Source organism: Hyla sarda, chromosome 4 (genome assembly GCF_029499605.1).
Source record: "Hyla sarda isolate aHylSar1 chromosome 4, aHylSar1.hap1, whole genome shotgun sequence".
Classification (NCBI taxonomy): domain Eukaryota; kingdom Metazoa; phylum Chordata; class Amphibia; order Anura; family Hylidae; genus Hyla; species Hyla sarda.
Window position 1 is genome coordinate 360,691,732 of NC_079192.1, and position 17,971 is coordinate 360,709,702.

Consider the following 17,971-nt stretch of genomic DNA (forward strand, 5'->3'; position numbering starts at 1 on the left):
AAGCAGGAGAGATTTGCTATTGGGATTTTCTCCTGCTCTGGACAGTTCCTAAAATGGACAGATGTGTCAGCAGAGAGCACTGTGAAATTCTAAAAGAAAAAAACTTCCTGTGGAGCAAACAGCAGCTGATAAGTACTGGAAGGGTTAAGATTTTTAAATAGAAGCAATTTAAAAATCTGTTTAACTTTCTGGAACCAGTTGATTTTAAAAAAAAAAATTTCCACTGGAGTACCCCTTTAAAGCTACAACTCTCGCTAGACTGTGGTTAGCGCTGTGAACTTTGGCTTAAAACTAAACCAAGAACTGGTTGAATGGGCAGGATTATGCAAAGTTAAGCAGTGTATGTTAGACATTTACATTGGGGGGAGGCCCCAACATATACGGTATGTCTGACGTATACTTTTGACGAATGGCAATTAGTCCCATGTAAAAAAAAAAAAAAAATTATTCTATTAACCTGTTAAGGACATAGGACGTTCTCTAACGTCCCCACTCCCTGGGCCTTAATGCCCAAGGACGTTAGAGAACGTCCTGTTGTATTTCCGGTCTCTGCCGCTCGCCGGGCAGCGATCGGAACTGGATGCCTGCTGTAATGCTTCAGCAGGCATCCAGGGCAAACGCCGTGGGGGGCCATGTAGGCACCCCATGTCGGTGATCGCCGCAAATCGCAAGGGAAATCGCCCTTGCGATCTGCGGCGATACCGGGCTGATCGGGTCTCTGGGACCCGACCGCCCGGTAATTTTGCATGATCCCGGCTGTCACAGACAGCCAGGACCATGCTAAAGTATAGGAGCGAGGTGGCAAGCCTGCCACCTCCTCCGATCCCCTGCGATCCGTCGGTTAACTAACCGACCAATAGCAAGGGGGGGGTGGGCGGTTACTTCCTCCCGTCCTGCCCGGCCCCTTGAAGTCCGGAGAGGACGGGAGGAAGACCGGAGGACGCGGCGGGGGACGGGGGAGTGCTGGGGACCAGCCCCGGTACTTACCTCGTCCCTGAAGACCCGGATCCCGGCGAGGAAGATGGCGGCGGCGGCGACAGGTGAGTAGATCTTCAGCCGCGGTCGGGCCCTTTACAGCAATGCACGTCGCCGTAAAGCGACATGCATTGCTGTAATGGGACCCTGTAAACTACAACTCCCAGCATGCCCAGACAGCCCTTGGCGTCTGGGCATGCTGGGAGTTGCAGTTTTGCAACATCTGGAGGTCCACAGTTTGGAGACCACTGTGCCCTTCCAGATGTTGCAAAACTACACATCCTCAGCATGCCCTTACTGTCCAGGCATGCTGGGAGCTGTAGTTCTCAGGGTCACATATGGGGTATCGTCGTACTCGGGAGAAATTGTGTTACAAATTTTGTGGGGCTTTTTCTCCTTTAACCCCTTATGAAAAGGTGAAGTTGGGGTCTACAACAGCATGTTAGTGTAAAAAAAAAAAAAAAATTTCACTAACACGCTGGTGTTGCCCTATACTGTTCATTTGAAGAGGTAAAAGGGAAAAACGCCCCCCAAAATTTGTAATGCAATTTCTCCCGACTATGGAGATACCCCATAAGTGGGAACAAAGTTCTCTGGGGGCGCACAACAAGGCCCAGAAGGGAGAGTGCACCATGTACATTTGAGGTGATTTTCACAGGGGTGGCTGATTGTTACAGCGGTTTTGACAAACGCAAAAAAAAAAAAAAACACATGTGACCCCATTTCGGAAACTACACCCCTCACGGAATGTAATGAGGGGTACAGTGATAATTTACACCCCACTGGTGTCTGACAGATCTTTGGAACAGTGGGCTGTGCAAAATAAAAATTTTGTACAGCCCACTGTTCCAAAGTTCTGACAGACACCAGTGGGGGGTAAATGCTCACTGTACCCCTTGTTACGTTCCTCAAGGGGTCTAGTTTCCAAAATGGTTAGCCATGTTGGGGTTATTTTGCTGTCCTGGCACCATAGGGGCTTCATAAATGCGACATGCCCCCTGAGCAAAATTTGCTCTCCAAAAGCCAAATATGACTCCTCCTCTTCTGAGCATTGTAGTTCGCCCGTAGTGCACTTCAGGTCCACTTATGGGGTACCTTCATACTCAGAAGAGATGGGGTTACAAATTTTGGGGGGTATTAAACCAGTGGTGTATTAAGGCTCACTTTATTCCTTGTTACGTTCCTCAAGGGGTCTAGTTTCCAAAATGGTATGCCATGTGAGGGTTTTTTGCTGTTGTGGCACCATAGGGGCTTCCTAAATGCGACATGCCCCCCGACCAAAATTTGCTCTCCAAAAGCCAAATATGAGATGGGGTTACAAATTTTGGGGGGTATTAAACCCGTGGTGTATTAAGGCTCACTTTATTCCTTGTTACGTTCCTCAAGGGGTCTAGTTTCCAAAATGGTATGCCATGTGAGGGTTTTTTGCTGTTGTGGCACCATAGGGGCTTCCTAAATGCGACATGCCCCCCGACCAAAATTTGCTCTCCAAAAGCCAAATATGACTCCTTCTCTTCTGAGCATTGTAGTTCGCCCGTAGTGCACTTCAGGTCCACTTATGGGATACCTTCATACTCAGAAGAGATGGGGCTACAAATTTTGGCGGGTATTTTCTGCTATTAACCCTTGCAAAAATGTGAAATTTGGGGGGAAACACACATTTTAGTGAAAAAAATTTTTATTTTTTTTTTACATATGCAAAAGTCGTGAAACACCTGTGGGGTATTAAGGTTCACTTTACCTTTTGTTACGTTCCCCAAGGTGTCTAGTTTCCAAATGGTATGCCATGTGGGGATTTTTTGCTGTTCTGGTACCATAGGGGCTTCCTAAATGCAACATGCCCCCCAAAAACCATTTCAGAAAAACGTACTCTCCAAAATCCCCTTGTCGCTCCTTCGCTTCTGAGCCCTCGACTGCGCCCGCCGAACACTTTTCATGGACATATGAGGTATGCGCTTACTCGAGAGAAATTGGGCTACAAATATAAGTATACATTTTCTCTTTTTACCCCTTGTAAAAATTGAAAAATTGGGTCTACAAGAACATGCGAGTGTAAAAAATGAAGATGGTGAATTTTCTCCTTCACTTTGCTGCTATTCCTGTGAAACACCTAAAGGGTTAAAACGCTGACTGAATGTCATTTTGAATACTTTGGGGGGTGCAGTTTTTATAATGGGGTCATTTGTGGGGTATTTCTAATATGAAGACTCTTCAAATTCACTTCAAACCTGAACTGGTCCCTGAAAAATAGTGAGTTTGAAAATGTTGTGGAAAATTGGAAAATTGCTGCTATACTTTGAAGCCCTCTGATGTCTTCCAAAAGTAAAAACACGTAAATTTTATGATGCAAACATAAAGTAGACATATTGTATTTGTGAATATTTTTTTTTTATTTGGAATATCCATTTTCCTTACAAGCAGAGAGCTTCAAAGTTAGAAAAATGCTAACTTTTCAATTTTTTTAGCAAATTTTGAAATTTTTCACTAAGAAACGATGCAAGTATCGACAAAATTTTACCAATAACATAAAGTAGAATATGTCACGAAAAAACAATTTCGGAATCAGAATGATAGGTAAAAGCATTATAGAGTTATTAATGTTTAAAGTGACAGTGGTCAGATGTTCAAAAAATGCTCTGGTCCTAAGGTGTAAAATGGCCTGGTCCTTAAGGGGTTAAGGGGTCCAGTTCTAAGGATTAGCTCAGAGGTCTGCACTGTTCCATCCAGCAAAACCTGACTATATCTAGATTGAAGGCCAATATGACACACAATTGCCCTCCAGCAGGTAAAATTGGGCCATGGATCCACCTGTCCCAGGATTTGCATTTAAGAGGTTATCCAGGAATAAAAAACATAGCTTTTTTTCCCCCAAAAAACAACCCTATTCCTATCCTCAGGTTGTGTGTGGTATTACAGCTTGGCTCCCCTTAACTTGGCACACCAGCCTTAGATTGGAAAGATTGGTATAAATACATTTGATTTCTTGGGGTATATTTAGTGTTGTTAACAGTTGAGTGTTGTCACTGGCAGATTCCCTCTAATAACAGAAATAAAAGTGTTGTAGGATTAGCAGGAGGAAAAGTATATTAAAACTAGAAGAGTCACAGGAGCAATAGAAGAGTCACAGCAATACTAGGAGTGTTATAGGAGTAATAAAAGAGTCACAGGAGTCAAAGGATAACAGTTTTATGAGAAATGGGAGGAAGGTCATAGTAAGACCATGGTCACATGTTCGGGAGCAGCAGAATTCCAATGTATTCAATGTGATTCTGCTGCGCTGTGCACACGGCGGAATTTTCACCCCAGATGTTTCTGGCACGGAAATTCCGTGTCCGCAGAAAGAATAAACCAGTTCATTCTTTCTGCAGATTCCGCACACAATGCATAGCCATCTATGTGACGGCGCATTCCCCATGCGGTCCAGCAGTCTCCGGAATGTCTGCACAGAGATTTTCCATGCGGACATTCTAAAATGTGAACATAGCCTTATAGTAGGATAGAAAACAATGGAGTATTAGGAGAGTAATCAAAAAAAATACAAGTCACATGAGAAGAATAAGAATCTTCTATTATTTTGAATTACAAAAGGGTTAAAAAAAAAAAAGCAATACGTGAATGTGCGCTCCTTCTCCTGACCTCAGGTGTTCATTGCTTTCATTATAATTAGAGGTTTTCTAGTAAGAATAACAGAAGAGACAAAGTTCACCTTAAGTACCTGTTACCTAGTTACCGCTTCATATACACATCAATTAGTGTATTCCACCTCACAACACTACTGTAAAGATCTAAAAGGAATATACTAGAATACTACAGAAGCTGATTTTTACACCATGAGAATTATATGGTAGAACGGTCAGGAAGTGTTTATAACAATGTGTTCAGTTACCCCTTGTAACAACTGTACAGTTTTGTAATAATGAAACTATAATTTTATTTCTTTATTTTAGGCCATAATCTTTATGTCCAACTGGCGAATTTCACATGGGTGAATTTAACACTGGCGAATTTCCTTCAGATTTTCTGCTGCGTACTTGCTGCAGAAATTCAGCAGCGGATTTGGCTACCATTGACTTCAATGGGTCAGAGTAATATCAGCAAGTTTGCCACAATTGCATATTTTCTGCTGCACTATTTAATGAATGGGTAGCAAAATTTAATTTAATGAATGGGTAGCAAAATCAGCTGCTGAAAATCTGCAGCAAAATATGCATAGGTAAGCATACCCTAAGGATCTATTCACATGTATAGCATCCTGCGCAGATTTGATGCACAGGATTTGTTACTGCAGATTAGAAGCTGAGTTCAGTCATTTAGTTTACATTGAGATCTGCAGCAGAAAACCCTGTGCTCGCTGCTATGAGCAGACACACTGTGATGTGCGAGTCGTCGTGTGCATGCGCAGTATACTTGAACATCACGGCTGCTCTCAGCCACGATGTGTACGAGTAAACAAACCATGCGCGGTGACTCGCACATTGCAGCAGTGTGTCTGCTCGTAGCAGCGTATTGCCACTCAGAGCAAACACATCTAAAGGCACCCTGTAGCGGTCCATCTGTGTAACATATGCTGTGGATCTGCTCGTCTGAACGTACCCTAAGAGTCAGTTCACACGTGCAAATTTTCTGCTGCAGATTTGCTGCAGCAGATTTTGCTGCCTATTGAAGTAAAATCCACAGCAAAAATACGAACATGGGAACTGACCCCAAGGGCTCGTTCACACGGACACATCCGCAGCTTATTTTACCCTACAGTGTTGCCTCTATCTATGCCTGTTAATAGCGGTAATCCGCGCTATGAGCAGACACACTGCAATGTGCGAAATGCCGTGAGCATGCCCAGAACACTCACATACATCGCATCCGCTCCCCCTGGTCCCTGAGCTAGGCTGAGAGCAGTCGCGATGTGTGCGAGTGTACAGCACATACATGCGGCAACACGCTCATCAAAGTGTCTGCTCGTAGCGACTGATGAGCAGGCACAGATGGAGGCAGGAGGGTCCATTGTCAGTGGATCCCCAGCGCAAAGTACGCTGCAGATCCTTCTGTGTGAATGAGCCCTAAGGGTGCGTTCACACGTTCATTATCCTGCACAGATTTGATGCGCAGGATTTTCTGCTGCAGATTTCAATATAAACTAAATAACTGAGCACAGCTTCTAATCTGCAGTTACAAATCCTGTGCAGATTTTGCATCAAATCTGCACAGGATACTATATGTGTGAACAGACCATAAGGGTGCATATTTCCTGCTGCAGATCTGCTGCATATTTAAGTCAGCAGATTAATTCATTGGCCAGCAAAATCTGCAGCAGAAAATCTTCTGCAAAAATATGTACCCCTAAGGGCTCTTTCACACGTGCGTATTTTGCTGCAGATTTTGCTGCCTATTGACTTAAACCCCTTAAGCTCCCTGGCGGTATGATTCTGTCTGGAAATTTGTACCAAAAGTGGTACAATTTTTTTAACTGAATTTCACATCTCCCCTGTCACATTCCCCTCTCCCTTGTCACATCCCCCGAAACATTCTCCCCCCTCCTTGTCACATTCTCCCCCCTCCTTGTCACATTCTCCCCCTTCATGTTACATTCCCCTCCCCCTGTCACATTCCCCCTTCATGTCACATTCCCCTCCCCGCCTGTCACATCCCCCCTGTCACATCCCCCCCTGTCACATTCCCCCCCAGTCACATTCCCCCCCTTGTCACATCCCCCCCCCAGTCACATTCCCCCCCTGTCACATCCCCCCCTTGTCACATTCCCCCCCTTGTCACATTCCCCCCTTGTCACATTCCCCCCCCCTTGTCACATTCCCCCCCTTGTCACATTCCCCCCCTTGTCACATTCCCCCCTTGTCACATTCCCTCCTTGTCACATTCCCCCCCCTGGTCACATTCCCCCCCCCCTGGTCACATTCCCCCCTTGTCACATCCCCCCCTCTGTCACATTCATCCCCCCCCCCCCTCCCCCCTTGTCTTGTCCTGCAGCAGTATACACTAGGTTTGCCGGCAGATTTCAAACCTAGTGTATTTCCTGCAGAACAAGCCCTTTCCCCTTCAGCCAATCACAGGCTTTACACCACTGCGGCCTGTGATTGGCTGAAAAGTGAAAGGTCCTAGAAGATGAATAGTGAAGAGAGGACACCCCGGACCGCACGGAGGGGAACGACATCTGCAGGGACCGGGACTAGGTGAGCAAAAGTTTTTTTTATTTTACTACTTCTTTCTTTTACACTTAGCTCAGTGTTTTTCTAACAGGGGCATCCAGCTGTTGTGAAACTACTACTCCCAGCATGCCCGGACAGCCTTTGGCTGTTCGGGCATGCTGAGAGTTGTAGTTTTGCAACAGCTGGAGGCCCCCTGGTAGGGAAACACTGACTTTTAGTATTTTTCTTTACCTGCTCTGGCCGGACCCCGCCACGGGAGCCGACCAGAGCAGATAATCGCATGTTTTCCCGGGGGCCGTATCGCTATATCGCATTGCTTTTGCGATATATCGTGCAGCCCGGCCGGGAACTCTGTAATTGTACCCCGAGCGTGACTCGGGGTTACCGATCCTGGCAGGGAAAATTAACCCCGAGTCACTCTCGGGAATACCGCTCAGGAGGTTAAGGACCAAGCCAATTTTCACCTAAAGGACCAGAGCGTTTACTTTAACCCCTTAAGGAAATGTTTTACACTTTTTTTTATACTTAATGTTTTTACACTTTTATGTATTTTATATTTTTTTATGCTTTGGAATACTTAGTATTCCAAAGCAGTGCAGATATATGCTGCCCGCTAGTTTTACACTAGCAAGCAGCATATCAGGACGTACCTCTGTAAGGGTTAAACTGCCGGGACCTGAAGTTTTCTTCGGTCCCGGCAGTGCGGCAGGTCGCCGCCCGCCGGGGATTGCACACAGCACCCTGGGATCGCACTGTGGGGTGCAGCAGGGGTGACAGAGGGAGCTCCCTCCCTCTGTCATAACACTTACAGCAAATGGTCACTTCACACCACGGCTGTAAGGGTTAAACTGCCGGAACCGAAGTTTCCGAAGTCTGTTGCAAAACTACAACTCCCAGCATGTACTGATTGCCAAAGGGCATGCTGGGAGATGTAGTTATGCAACAGTTGGAAGTGCGCAACTACAACTCCCAGCATGCCGAGACAGTTGTTTGCTGTTTGGGCATAATGGGATTTGCAGTTTTGCAACATCTGGAGGGCTACAAATTAGAGACCACTGCACAGTGATCTCCAAACTGTGGCCCTCCAGATGTTGCAAAACTACAAATCCCAGCATGCCCAGACAGCACACAGCTGTGTGGGCATGCTAGGAGTTGTAGATTTGCAAGATCTAGAGGGCCACAGTTTAGAGACCACTGCACAGTGAACTCCAAACTGTAGTCCTCCAGCTGTTGCAAAACTGCAAATCCCAGCATGCCCAAACAGAAAGCAGCTGTCTGGGCATGCTATGAGTTGTAGTTTTGCAACATCTGGAGGGCTACAGTTTAGAGACCACTGTATAGTGGTCTCAAACTGTAACCCTCCAGATGTTGGTAGGCAACTCACCGGCTTCCGTAGTCTGCAGCAGGGAGCCAGCCGCACGTCATCGCCGCACGCCAATCGTCGCCCGCTGCCGCCGCTGATGGGTAAGTGGACCTTCGGCGATGGTCGGTTCCCCCGTTCTTTCTGGACCACAGTGGGTGTGCAGAGTGGGGGAACCAAACGTTAACCCCCTGCCCCCCGATCTGCTATTGGTCATCGCTTCTGAACGACCAATAGCAGGGATAGGAGGGAATGCACCCCTGCCACCTAACTCCTATCCCTTTAGGGGGATCGTGGATGTCTTGAATAACCCCGATCCCACTTATTTTCCGGGTCACCGGAGACCCATATGACCCAAAATCACCGCAAATCGCCGGTGTGCATTCAATGGCGATTTGTGGCGATCGCCGACATCTCAGGACCCCCCTGGACATTTGCACGGGGTGCCTGCTAATAGATATCAGCAGTCACCCCGGTCCGTCCTTAAGTACCAGCAAACAAGGACGTACCCATAGGCCCGTGGTCCTTAAGGGGTTAATAATAAAAAATTGCTGCTGTTTGGTCACATCACATGCTAGAAACTTTTAATATGGTCATTGTACATAATTTTTCAAGTAGAATCAGCTGAACACTTTTTTGGAGGGGGGATTTTGACATTTTTTCTGATTAATCGAATAATCGATAAAATAATCGACAACTAACTGATTATTAAAATAATCGTTAGCTGCAGCCCTACTGTGCAGAGTGACATATATAGTCACATGATTCTCTAGGAGACGCCATGATATGGACGGGGAAACCAAACAGCACTCAGGAGTACAGGGGAGTGTCAATTTTCCACAATGAGGCCACAGACAGGATGGAGTATATCGGTAAGTGCCATAGGCTTGCGGCAAACCTATGAATGTATCGCACACCTGTTGGAAACACTGATCTAGTGGGGCACAGTATTTTGCCCATAGTAACCAATCAGATATCTTCTTTCATTTTTAAAAAGGCCTCTCATAAATGAAAGAGGGAATCTGATTGGTTGTTATGGACGACGGCACCCCTTTTCTGCTAAACCTCTCCCATAGTCATATCTGCCCAGGGCTAGTCTCGCTGTCACTTCTGGTGACCCTTTGGCCGGATTCACACAGGCGCTTTAGTATAGGTCTACTGACCAGTCAGCTCGGGTCATCAGACCTGAGTTCGGACCAGGCAGCCATAATACTGATGTAAAAATGGGCAAAATATTACAAGTGAACCCAGCCTTTTACACCACTTGATCGATCTGTCCTGGTCCCAATTCTAGCGTAGATGTTTTACGATTTTGTTGTGCATTGCGATGACCGCTGTCCTAACCTGAAAACTGCCACCCCAAAAACATGGTTATGACAATGGTGTATGCTAGTGTTTCCAAAGCAGCGTGCCTCCAGCTGTTGCAAAACTACAACGCCTTTAGTGCATGGACACACTGGTGTATGCACTATATGTGACAATAGTTTGACAATGCATATATATATATATATATATAAAGAAAAGTATCAGACAAGGCGAAATAACGACAATGACAGTAAAGACACAGTAAAGTACAAGTGATAGAAGTGTGTGACAAGTGCAGCAGGTGGGTGATAGCTGAGCCCCCAGAGAAGTCACCTCCAGGCCCCCTGGATATCAACTGCACTAGGGGGCGCTACCACAGACACTTATCACCGTCCCCTACATGCAGTAAGGCAGCGCACGGACATGTCAGTACTTACAGCTTTCAGCAATATGTCTACTGTCTGGGCATGAACAGGAAAGACTCGGCTGCTGTCACTCAGTTCAGTCCCACAATGCAGCGCGGCCCGAGGCGTCACCTCCCATCTTGTCCTGGACAGTGAGGCGGCGGCTGACAGGAATGATTCGGGCTGAGGAGCTCTCGGTGTCACCGTCACTGCTGGGGATGTAACGCTGCTCGCCATTGGTGCTGCTCTAGTCTTCCTTGTTGCCAACATACGAGGTTCTGCTCTATTGGTCAGCAGCGGCGAGTACGGGCCCCAGCGTGTCCTGTTACCCGTCAGTATCCATGGCGATAGGAGGGAGCGGTAGTGTAGAATGGAGACATACATGATAATCCTGCAGGGATGGAGGAGCTTTTTATAGCAGAAGATATACCAGTGTTTCCTAACCAATGTGCCTCCAGCTATTGCAAAACTACAACTCCCAGCATGCCCGGACAGCCTTTGGCTGTCCGGGCATGCTGGGAGTTGTAGTTTTGCAACAGCTGCCCTGGCATTCTGGGAGTTGTAGTTTTGCAACAGCTGGAGGCACACTGGCAGGGAAACACTGCTGTATACTGAGGTGAAGCAAGTGACAGACCCTGCGTCCTTACTGCATTACTTGCAATAGGTTTATCATTGAGCTATACAACATATATTTATACCTACTAGTGATGAGCAGCAGGGGCCATATTTGAATTCGCGATATTTCACGAATATATAGACGAATGTTCGTCCTATATTCGCGAATTTTGCGTATTCGTTATATTTGCATATTCGAGGAAGAAAACAGTAAGGGGGTGGGTAACTTTACTATTGGTTGCTAGGGATGGTGTTAACCTCTGACAAGTGTAGTTGCATCATTCAAGTCAAAAGAAGGAATATGCAAATTTGCATATGCGAATGTGAGCATATGCGGCAAAAACGAATATTTGCAATTTTGAATATATAGCAAATATATTCGCAATAAAAATTCAAAATGCGAATATTCGCGCCCAACACTAATACCTACTAAGGTTTGCAAAGCCAAAATTGGGATATTTTAAGGGCTATTCTGAATAAGACTCTGTTCAGACTAAGCCAGCACAGGACAATGATAGTTTTATTTTTGACAAAGCGGATGACGCGTTTCTGCACCTGGGTGCCTTCTTCAGGTCCATATAAACAGTGCTAAAGAAATAAATATGAGGCTATTCAAATAGCTGATAAAATAGATAACAGTACATACAAGGAGTTTAGATTTAGTTAAAAAAAAAGATGTATATGTATATATATATATATATATATATATATATATATATATAAAAAGTCAACTCAAATTATGGACAATAATGTGTGTATTTCCCATAAGAACTATATGTAATAAAAGGAAATAAAGTCCCATATGTGTGGACCACAGAAAGATGTGGATACTCTATGTTGGAACTGGTAAAAGTTGGAAAATACACTATACAGATAGCAGTATAAGAAATAATGCGTATGCATAAGTTCCCTTGTATTACAATGTTGGTAAGTTGCTTAAAAAAGGAGAAAAAAAGCAGACAAATGCGCAAAACGTGCCGTTACTCTGGGTGGATGTCCGGGGTGCAGCCTGGATCGTACCCGTCTCTGGAGTCTTCAGGGCGGTCGGACGCAATATGATCTAGAACTGCATAGGCAGCAGGAATAACGATCACCTTGGCGCTATCCCGGTGAAGGAAGTAAAATACAGAAAATACCGAGGGGGTCCTGCCTCTTGAAACGCGTAGTCCAGAGCTCCTTATGAATACATTTTTGTTTATTTTGTATACCATCTGTCCGCTTTCGGTATTTTACTTCCTTCACCAGGAGAGCGCCAAGGTGATCGTTATTCCTGCTGCCTATGCAGTTCTAGATCATATTACAATGTTTGTAAATTGAATGTATATGGTAGATTACAATAATAGTCATATATATATATATATATATATATATATATATATATATATATATTAGATAAAACACTAGATAGTTAAAACCATAATAGTAATATGTTGATATAATGAACATATTACTATTAGGGTATGTTCACACTGAGGAATTGGGGCAGAAATCAAGCAGAAATTTTCTGCCTCAAAATATTTCGTGCGGAATTCGAGCGGAATTCCACAAGCGGAAATCAAAATTTAAAGCGGAGGAGAAGAGTATAATATATATATATATATATATATATATATATATATATTATCCTCTTTCTTTTTTTATGCGGAAATTCTGCACCAATTCTGCGCCATTTCCGCGCCAATTCCGCGGCAATTCCATGTGGAAATGATTCTGACTGAATAAAAAAAAAATTAACAGTGATCTCTATGGGAGTAAGACGCTGATTCCGCCTGAAAGAAAGAACATGTTCTTTCTTCAAGCGGAACAGACTTCCTCGTCAGAATTCTGCTTGAGGAAATTCCTCAGTGTGAACTGAGGGGCAGAAATTCTGTACAACTCTATGGGGTTTTCACTGCTGAATGATTTGGAGAGGAAAAGGCGAGCAGAATTACTCGTGGAAATTCCTCTCCAATTCCTCAGTGTGAACATACCCTTATGGTTTTAACTATCTAGTCTAGTGTTTTATCTAATATATATATATATATATATATATATATAAATACCGGAGTGGTTGCAGCTCTTCCAAAACAATGCATGTGGGTGCCAAGCGTCCTAGGTCTGATCGGGTCCCCTTAAGATATCCAACAATGAAATGGCGCAGCACTCCAATGAAATATCCAAAAGAAACTGTGAGTTTATTCACCACATGTTACCAACAGCAACGTTTCAGTTCAACACTAGAGCCTTTTTCAAGCATAGTGACAATCATCAAGTAAGGGGATTTGTATACCCAATCACAAATCATTTCCAATACAATCAATAAACATCAATAAAGTGCAAAATATCAAAAATACATACATACAGTGCAATACAAAGTGCATATAAAATTAATAATTTAAGAGTACTCATAAGTACATATGGTGTAAAGTGCTTATAAAGACAAAGTTTTAAAACCAGCGCTTGAAAATTCATATTACAATATAATTGAGCTTCAATATTTATCAATATCACCTGTAAAAATATTAATTTGTACCATGTGTGTAAGGAGAAGACTTACATGCTCCGTAGCTATCATGGCGCCGTCGGCTTGTAGCAAATCGCAGTGCGCATGCGCCAGATCCTGCGTTCACGTGACACAGTCACGTCAACGTCTGGTCACATGACTTGTCTCTTAGGAAGCCGCCGATGCCCACTGGCATCAGCGTCTTCCCAAAGATGTGTAAAAGAGACTTGTTTACATCATGTGACCTGTTACCTGGATACCATTGGCGCTTATAGGCTGTCAGTGGTAGACTAGGGTTTCTATCACTGCCTAAATTAAACAAAGATTCTTGGTCACTGGCTGGGCAAACAAGCTTACTCCTATCTCATACAATATATTATTTACACCAAACAATTACTATATTATATTCAACAAAGTATACTTAAAAACTCCCAAATTAACAACAACAATTAATAGGGGGTCTCCAAGTATGTGCACCACCGTCTCTCACTATACGGATATTGTAATAAAATTAATCAAAATTAAATAAAAAAAATTTGCTTGAGTTTTTATTATTTATTATATATTTTTTTATTTTCATTTTTTCAGCGGCTATCGGTGCCGCTGCCCGTTCTGTCCCCCTGACTATCGGTACCGGCGCCGATAGCCAGGGGGAGAGAAGGGGCAGCGGCACCCATTGCCGGCGCCGCTGCCCCGTTGCCTCCCCCCATCCCCGGTGGCATAATTACCTGGGTCGGGTCCGCGCTGCTATGCGCTGCACGGCGCGGCGCATGACGTCAGTGCGCCGCGCCGTGCACAGCAACGACGCAGGGGACGCACGCCGGAGGCCTGGAGCAGCACGGACCCCACCCAGGTAATTATGCCACCGGGGATGGGGGGAGGCAACGGGGCAGCGGCGCCGGCAATGGGTGCCGCTGCCCCTTCTCTCCCCCTGGCTGTCGGCGCCACTTCTCTCCCCCTGGCTATCGGCGCCGGCAATGGGGCGCCGGCACCGATAGTCAGGGGGACAGAACGGGCAGCGGCACTGATAACCAGGGGGAGAGAAGGGCCGGCAGCAGGGCTCTAGACCCCAGGAAAGGCAGGGGGAGAGAAGCGGGCAGCGACGGCCTCTCTCCCCCTGCCTTTCCTGGGGATGTATCGGGGTATACACGTGCACACACGCACCCTCATTTTACCATGGATATTTGGGTAAAAAACTTTTTTTACCCAAATATCCTTGGTAAAATGAGGGTGCGTGTTATAGGCCGGTGCGTGGTATACCCCGATAAATACGGTATATTCTTTTATGTTTATTTAATAAATAATAATAAAATTATTTTTTTGTATGTTTTTATTATTTTTTTATCAATTTTTATTTTTTATGTATTTTATTTAATTTTGATTAATTTTATTACAATATCCGTATAGTGAGAGACGGTGGTGCACATACTTGGAGACCCCCTATTAATTGTTGTTGTTAATTTGGGAGTTTTTAAGTATACTTTGTTGAATATAATATAGTAATTGTTTGGTGTAAATAATATATTGTATGAGATAGGAGTAAGCTTGTTTGCCCAGCCAGTGACCAAGAATCTTTGTTTAATTTAGGCAGTGATAGAAACCCTAGTCTACAGGTCACATGATGTAAACAAGTCTCTTTTACACATCTTTGGGAAGACGCTGATGCCAGTGGGCATCGGCGGTTTCCTAAGAGACGAGTCATGTGACCAGACATTGACGTGACTGTCACGTGAACGCAGGATCTGGCGCATGCACACGGCGATTTGCTACAAGCCGACGGCGCCCTGATAGCTACAGAGCATGTAAGTCTTCTTACACACATGGTACAAATGAATATTTTTACAGGTGATATTGATAAATATTGAAGCTCAATTATATTGTAATATGAATTTTCGAACACTGGTTTTAAAACGTTGTCTGTATAAGCACTTTACACCATATGTACTTATGAGTACCCTTAAATTATGAATTTTATATGCACTTTGTATTGCACTGTATGTATGTATTTTTGATATTTTGCACTTTATTGATGTTTATTGATTGTATTGAAAATGATTTGTGATTGGATATAAAATCCCCTTACTTGATGATTGTCACTATGCTTGTAAAAGGCTCTAGTGTTGAACTGAAACATTGCTGTTGGTAACATGTGGTGAATAAACTCACAGTTTCTTTTGGATATTTCGTTGGAGTGCTGCGCCATTTCATTGTTGGATATATATATATATATATATATATATATATATATAAAAAAATCTACCATATATATTCAACTTACAAACACTGTAATACAAGGGAATTTATGCATACGCATTATTTCTTATACTGCTATCTGTATAGTGTATTTTCCAACTTTTACCAGTTCCAACATAGAGTATCCACATCTTTCTGTGGTCCTCACATGTGGGACTTTATTAACTTTTTATTACATATAGTTCTTATGGGAAATGCACACATTATTGTCTATAATTTGAGTTGACATTTTATATATATATATATATATATATATATATATATATATATATACACACACAGTGGGGATCAAAAGTTTGGGCACTCCTAGTAAAAATTTGTATTAATGTGCATAAAGAAGCCAAGGAAAGATGAAAAAATCTCCAAAAGGCATTAAATTACAGATTAGACATTCTTATAAAATGTCATCAACAGTTAGATTTTATTTCCATCATTTACACTTTCAAAATAACAGTAAACAAAAAAATGGTGTCTGCAAAAGTTTGGGCACCCTGCAGAGTTAATATCTTGTACTGCCCCCTTTGGCAAGTATCACAGCTTGTAAACGCTTCTTGTAGCCGGCCAAGAGTCTTTCAGTTCTTGTTTGAGGTATCTTTGCCCTTTCTTCCTTACAAAAGTCTTCCAGGTCTTTGAGATTTCTGGGCTGTCTGTCACGCACTGCTCTTTTAAGGTCTATCCATAGATTTTCAATTATATTGAGGTCAGGAGATTGTGAAGGCCATGGCAAAACCTTCAGTTTACGCCTCTTAATGTAATCCCCCGTGGATTTTGAGGTGTGTTTAGGATCATTATCCATTTGAAGAAGCATCCTCTCTTTAACTTCAGCTTTTCACAGATGGCATCAAGTTAGCATCTAAAATTTGCTGAAATTTTATTGAATCCATTTTTCCTTCTACTTGTGAGATGTTCCCTGTGCCACTGGCTGCAATACAACCCCAAAGCATGATTGATCCACCACATGCTTAACAGTTGAACAGAGGTTCTTTACATTAAATTCTGTTCCCCTTCTTCTCCAAACGTACCTTTGCTCATTCCGGCCAAAAAGTTCAATTTTAACCTCATCAGTCCACAGAACTTGTTTCCAAAATGCATCAGGCTTGTCTATATGTTCATTTGCAAAGTTCAAACGCTGATTTTTGTGGTGAGGACGCAGAAGAGGTTTTCTTCTGATGACTCTTCCATGAAGACCATATTTGTACAAGTAAATCTTTATAGTGGAATAGTGCACCACAACTCCAGTGTCTGCCAGATCTTTCTGGAGAGATTGTGCAGTCAAACATGGGTTTTGAACAGAGGATATTGACATCTGAAAACTTTTTGCTATCTTCTTATAGCCTTCTCCAGCTTTGTGAGCGTCAACTATTTTCAGTTTCAGATTTCTAGACAACTGCTTAGAAGAACCCATGGTGCTGATTGTTGGGGCAAGGTCAGATGAGTCTGGGCATTTAAAACCTTTTGAGATTGACAACACCTGGTCTTCCCAGATGATGATTGAGAACAATCCATGACACTGGCAGGTCTCAGCTTTGCAAAGGGGGCAGTGCATTCTATAAATTCTGCAGGGTTCCCAAACTTTTGCAGACCCCATTTTTTGTTTTCTGTTATTTTTAAAGTGTAAATGATGGAAATAAAATCTTACTTTTGTTGACATATTATAAGAATGTCTAATCTGTAATTTGATGCCTTTTGGAGATTTTTCCATCTTTCCTTGGCTTCCACTGTATGTGTATGTATAACTTTTTTTTTTTCTAAACTCCTTGTATGTATTATTATTTATTTTATCAGCTATTTGAAGAACCTCATATTTATTTCCTTAGCACTGTTTATATGGACCTGAAGAAGGCACCCAGGTGACGAAACGCGTCGTCCGCTTTGTCAAAAATAAAACTATCATTGTCCTGTGCGGGCCTGAGTCTGCTTTTTTTGTGCCCACCATTTGAGCAGCACCTCTAAGACTGTCTTTTTCTCTGGTACACACATTTCTATGCTGGCCTTCTTACGGAGCCCAGAATCTGAACGAGTGCAGCAGCTCTACTCAAACCCATCTCGTCTTCCTTTCTACTTATCCCTGTGTACCTCAACTCGCAGGAGCCGTGGTCCATAGTGACAGAAACTCAAAAGGTGAGTATATCACTTAGGTGTGGTGGAGGGCTCACACCAAGCTAATATATACTAAAAGGGATTCTACTTAGAATTTCTGCAAAGAAATTCTGTTTTCGGAGACACAAATTGGAAGTTCCGTAGCAAACATTCTATTGAGGCATTGGATTTCGTCAGAAGATTGAACGTGAAGATTTGAATATAAATTATTTCTTAATGGGATGGCTGCTATACCCATAAGTTGCGTTGCGAGCACTACGGATCCACTGTGGAAATTAGGCAAGGAAATCCCTCACTGAATTTCTGTAGTCTAAAC

General features: G+C 43.4%; 1 protein-coding gene and 1 long non-coding RNA gene across 3 annotated transcripts in view; one reads left to right on the forward strand and one right to left on the reverse strand.

Moving 5' to 3' along the window:
- The window catches only part of LOC130267230 (core histone macro-H2A.1), a 140,286-nt gene extending 129,670 nt beyond the window's left edge, over nt 1-10,616 (reverse strand). Inside the window, exon 1 of one of the 2 annotated variants that reach the window (XM_056516648.1) lies at nt 10,239-10,616. The gene's annotated coding sequence lies outside the window, so the exon portion shown is untranslated. The remainder of the gene's footprint in view (nt 1-10,238) is intronic. The other variant, XM_056516647.1, reaches the window with a different exon arrangement.
- Nucleotides 10,617-17,562: 6,946 nt separating this feature from the next.
- LOC130267231 (uncharacterized) overlaps nt 17,563-17,971 on the forward strand; it is a 46,057-nt gene continuing 45,648 nt past the window's right edge. The window contains exon 1 of the long non-coding RNA XR_008843111.1: nt 17,563-17,676. This is a non-coding gene — a long non-coding RNA (uncharacterized LOC130267231). The remainder of the gene's footprint in view (nt 17,677-17,971) is intronic.